This window comes from Sciurus carolinensis, chromosome 10 (genome assembly GCF_902686445.1).
Source record: "Sciurus carolinensis chromosome 10, mSciCar1.2, whole genome shotgun sequence".
Classification (NCBI taxonomy): Eukaryota; Metazoa; Chordata; class Mammalia; order Rodentia; family Sciuridae; genus Sciurus; species Sciurus carolinensis.
In genome coordinates this window covers 67,910,888-67,916,535 of record NC_062222.1, presented here as the reverse complement: position 1 = coordinate 67,916,535, position 5,648 = coordinate 67,910,888, and positions in this window count along the sequence as shown.

Below are 5,648 nucleotides of genomic sequence, written 5' to 3'. Positions count from 1 at the left end.
TTTATTGTCATGATATCTTTAAAATCAAACTTTGGTTATTTGTACTTAATTTTTCATACCAATAGCCTATTTTTTCATTCATCCTTCCCTCCCTCCTCCCTCCTCCTCTTTCCCTTCCTCCTTTCCTCCCTTCCTTTATTCCTTTGTTAAATTAATTTTCTCCAACAGTGATTTATAGAAGACAGGAGAATGAGAGATGGGAAAGAAAGTAAAACCTCCTGAGTAACTACCACATGCCAGTGTCTTTCACAATACACTTGCCTATTTATACGACTGCCCCGTGGAGTACATATTATGCACCCCCATGCAGCATAAGTAGTTTAAATCTCAGAAAGCCTAAGTGATTTGCTCAGGGTAAATAGTAAGATAAGTGGAGAGCCCTGATTCAAACCTCCTGCCACCCAACAGCAGGGACTCAGTGACACTTGGGAAACAGGGGTGAGAGAGAGGATGAGGTTATAAAGGCCATCATTAAGTGTGTGGGACTAAGGAAAGAATAAGTAGAAAGGAGGGAAATGGTTCTGAGGCAGTTCAAGGCTCAGCTGCAAGAACATGGAGAAGAGGTTCAGGTGCTGCGGGTTTTCCATGGTTTTTGAAAAAGTCCAGGGACTGTCACCCAAACATGGCATACGCTGATTATTTTGAATAAAAGGAATGTAGAGAGCAGCAAGTGCTGAAAGAGGCTTTCCTCTGTATCCACTTGTCTGCTTACAGACTGGAAACCTAAAGAAAAACCCAAATACCTCTGCAAGTGTTTGTTAACTAAACTCATACTGGAGGGAGAAAGACTTAGGTCTATCAACACACCTGGAGAGACTTGTCACATGCCATTTTCCTCTATTTCAATCCCATAGAGTTATTTATAAATGATTGCCCTAAACAGATTTTGTCCCAGGTCATTGTATATTCTCCAAACCCATTGAGTTTCCCCAAACATCACTTCCATTGCCTCATATATAATGTGGTTTATATACACAATGGAATATTACCCATACATAAAGAAGAATAAAATTATGGCATTTTCTGGTAAATGGATGGAGTTGGAGAATATTATGCTAAGTGAAATAGGCCAAGCCCAAAAAAACAAAACCAAATGTTTTCTCGTGGATGACAATACATAATGAGAAGGGGTAAGGGGGGATGGAGAGAAGAATGAAGGAACTTTGGATGGTGAAGAGGACAATGGGATGGGAGTGGGTGGGGGAAGAAAAGATAGTAGAATGAGACAGACATTATTACCCTATGTATATGTACAATTACATGAGTGGTGTGAATCTATATTGTGTACAACCATAGAAATGAAAAGTTGTACCTCATTTGTTTACAATGAATGAAAATTGAGTCTGTAAAAATAAAAATTTAAATTAAAAAAATAAATTAAAAAATAATTGCCTTCCAATCCTCTCCATCTCCTTAGGAATAGGGCATATACGATGAATCACTTTAGGCCTATGGATGATCAAACTCCTGTAATTTTCCTGCATGTTGTGATTCTTTACCTTTCACATGTTAATAAATTTATTTGCCTTTTCTCCTATTTAACCTTTGTTAGTTTATTCCAGTGAACCTTCAGAGGGTAGAGGAAAATTTCCCTTCTCCACTTTTCTTTACCCTCTTCTTTCTTGACTCTCTTCTGCTTTAATTCCCATTGTTATGAGTTCAACCCTCACTGCACTCCCAGCCCTTTGGGGAAAATGAAATAGAACACACTCTCTAAACTTGCTTAGCTTTTTATGACTTTCTAATGACTATCCCAACTGCTTCCAGGTATCTTCCTGGAAATTTTGTCTCTATTGTTTCTTTGCAAATAGACAAGGTAGTTACATAGCTCATTGGGAAAGTGCTTGCCTAACATGTGTTGGCCCTGGGTTCAGTTTATAGCACTGCCAAAAAAAAAAAAAAACAAAGAAAGGAAAGAAATGTGCAAGACAAATAGGATGACCAGGCATAAGTAAGTGTAAGTTTCAGGGAAAACCCTCAAAGTAGAATTTTTCATATTCTCCTTACGGGCAAGAAAAGGTAGTTTTGAGTTTTAAACTCTAGATGGCAGAATTAGTCAACTTGATTGCTTCAATCTTAGGACACTTTTCCATCCTGAATAGGAATGGTTGACATCAATTTTCTATAGATAATCTTAGAATTACCTACACGGATTTTTTTCTTCCCCATGTATGTTGCAAGATTCTTGTATTTAAATTATTTAGGAAAAATATTAAATGCTATATTCACATATTATTTCTCTTATTACTGTATGATTGTCATTGAAATAACAGCATTTTTTTTTTCCCTAGAGTATTCCTGCAATCCCAAGTCTCCAGATAACAGTCCTGAATTGGAAAGGAAGAGGAAAAGGACTTCTAAATCCTAGAAATGATTGTCAGTCAAACCACAGGCCTCTCAATGTCTTACCCAATAAGCCAGTTGAGGACTATTTGAACATTGCATTCAGTCTGTTGTTAATTTGTTAACCTATTACTCATGGAAACTTTCACACAAGTTAAGATTAGCATTACCTGCACAGAATAAAACTGCAACTATCAATCATTTAACAAATCCAAGTTTATTTCTTTCACACAAAAAATCTAGAGGCCATCAGCTCAGGGCTCATTTGACAACACCATGATTTTCAGGGACATTGGCACCTTCTATCTTTTGCCTTCATTTGGGAACCTAATTTCTACCTACAGGTCACCTCACATTATCTAAGATTCTAGCTGGGGTTCTAGCTATTGCAACTGTATTCCAAGCAGCTGGAAGAAGGAATGAGTCCACTATCCCAGAAATCCCAAATGACACTTCTTCACCCATCCTATTAACCAAAATTTATATACATTATTATAGTAGATGTAGAAGATGCTGGGATATGCAAGGTATCCTTATCTGAGAACATTAAAACCCAAATAAAATGGAATTTCTGCTATCCGACCAGGGGTTCTACAGGTCCTGGCTGTTGTCTCAAAATGGCAGCAGCCATGTGTAACCAAACCTGCAGGAACAGTGACAGTGGACTTCCAGGCAACAGCAGGTAGTTGGCAATCCACTGGTGGTCTGCTGGCTACTGGTAGACAATTGGTAGGTGAACCTCAGGCAGTGGGTGCTGGGTAGGTGAAAGGCAGGTGATGGACAGGCAAGAGGCAGGCAAATGGTGGATGACAGGTGCCAATCAGTGAACAATCTGCACTCTAAAATTAGTCTATATGCTGGCAGAATGCAGGTGATCACAGTAGACAAATGGGCAAACAGTAGGGGATCAATAAGCAGCAAAAACTGCCTCACCAAGAAACAGATATCCTCTGCTCGAAACCCGAGTTATGGAGTGACAAGGAAGTAGCCTCCCTCTAGTCCGTCATCTTGGATCTCCTTCCAATTTCCTTTTTAAATGTAGATATCTTGCCCATTGTAGTCATGGACACCTGTAATCCCAGTGCTTGGGAAGCTGAGGTAGGAGGATTGCAAGTTTAAGGCCAGCCTGGGCAATTTAGCAAGACCCTGTCTCAAAATAAAAAATAAAAAAGGACTGGGATGTAACTCAGTGTAAGTGCTCCGGTTCAATTCACAGTACTTCAAAATAAATAAATAAATAAATATTAAAATGTGGATATATTAACATTTAAATGACATTTGATTCTCGTTATGTTTCTGTTAGACAATGTTGACCTCCACTGTCTCCAGAACTCCTTATAGGATTGACTCAAGATTACCCTTCATAGGATTTTCCTCAAAATCTCCCTTTTTGGGTCCCTCTCCTTCCCAGTTTTGATTTCCTGTTTCTGTGGAGTTTTTTTTCCCCTGGGAATATTTTCTAATAAGTTAGTTCAAATCATAAATCTGAAACTGCTTCCAGAAGAACTCAACAGAGACAGCCCTTACCCAGGGAAGATGGAGAGATATGAGGTATCTATAACAACCCCACCTTGTGATCAGACTGACTGTCACCAGAGAATATGTGTCTTCCAGGAGGGGCCCGAGGAGTTCTTGGAGAGAAGGGGAACTTGACTAAGGACCATGGGGTCCTTGCCACATGTGAGGGAAAAGAATCTCAGCAGATGCCAGTCAGAGGCATAGACGGAGGTTTATTTAGGAAAGTAGGTGCAGATTCAAGGGGGAAAGAGGTCATCTCAAGAGGGGGATGGATGCCTTTGGGGTAAAGCAAGGAATATACATTCAAGGAAGAATGCAGACATGTTGAGACTTTTGGAGTTCCTCTTTTTTACTTTATTTTTTAAAGGAAATTTGGTGAAGGGTGGGTATGAGAAGGTACATAGGAAAGATTTTAGTCCAGTGGTCTCAAGACAGTTTCTGGTGGCTTGGTCAGTCTCAGGATTCTCAGGTTCACGTGGTCATCATTGGATCACTAGATGGCACTGGAAAGTCCCCTAAAATATGGGTAGCTCAAGATAACATAGCTCTTTTTGCTTAATTGATTTATGTGGTGGTTAATTAGCAGTGCACGGGTAGATTTACAGATTTCCCTGGAATCTGGGAATAATAGACCTTTAAGGGAACAGGCTTAGCGGGTAACAGGCCTGAAAAAAAACACAGAACTTCTGAATTGAAATCCTTTCCCCTTTTCCTTCCTTTGCATCTCATTTCTATTTATTAATTTTTCTATCCTACCTCAATACCTTCATCTACTTAACATATTTTCCCTTGAAATCAGAGGCAAGTTTTTGTCTCCCTAGGAGTTACATCAGAAATGAGATATTTCTAAAACCCACCAATTTGAAGTGGGAACCTCATTAATATTTACACATCGGTTTCTTCTGCTGGAGGATAATGCTAAGAACTGAACTACTCTGGTGGTCAGGTGATCTGACCTGGTGTAACTTTGCTTTCTTATTGTGATACTTACTGTAAATAAAGAGGTTATTACTGGTGCTCATTTTCTCAGCCTGCAAACAGAGCTTTAATATATTTCCTTCTTAATATATTTTCTTCCTTTAAACAAAAGTTCCTAGTTAATAAATATATCACTCTTCCATTAAGAAGGCATTCACTGTAAGTATTGAAGGAAAACAGAATGTGTCACTCCCAAATCCAACTCCTTGACAAATAGTTTTGAACTGATAGCAATGAAGGAGCAGTATAAATGGAGGATGAGCTCTCTCTATCCTTCTCCGTTTCCACCCAAAGACAAGATTTAAATTCTCCTGTACTGGAAACAAGTCTTATCAGCTGACAGGGGTGCCCAAGGCCCCTATAAATAAACCCTATCCCTCTGGTGTCTTCCCAAATATTTGCCTTCTCAGTCTTCCCATCATTGGAAAGGCCAAAACAGTTTTTCTTTCTTCCACCATTTCTCTAAAAGTTTATTGTCCTTTGTGGAAGATGCTATATAAACCAGAATTCTAAGCCACTGTCGTCAGCTACCATTCACTGAAGTTTCTCCTGCATGATTTGTACAGCACACATTAGAAAACTGATTAGTTTTAGACAGATTAACTGATTGTTAATCTGTCTTTTGCTAAGGAGATCTGTCCCAACTGTGCCCTTGTTCACAGCAATTCAAACTGAGGAAAAGCTGTGTTTCCTCCCTGACAGTAGCTTTTTAGGGTAACTTAAAGACTTATTCCTAAAGGGTGGGAGGGGACTACCTACATTATTTTGGGGATGTGTCCATTTTTCATCCCTTAATTTCCATTTGTTGA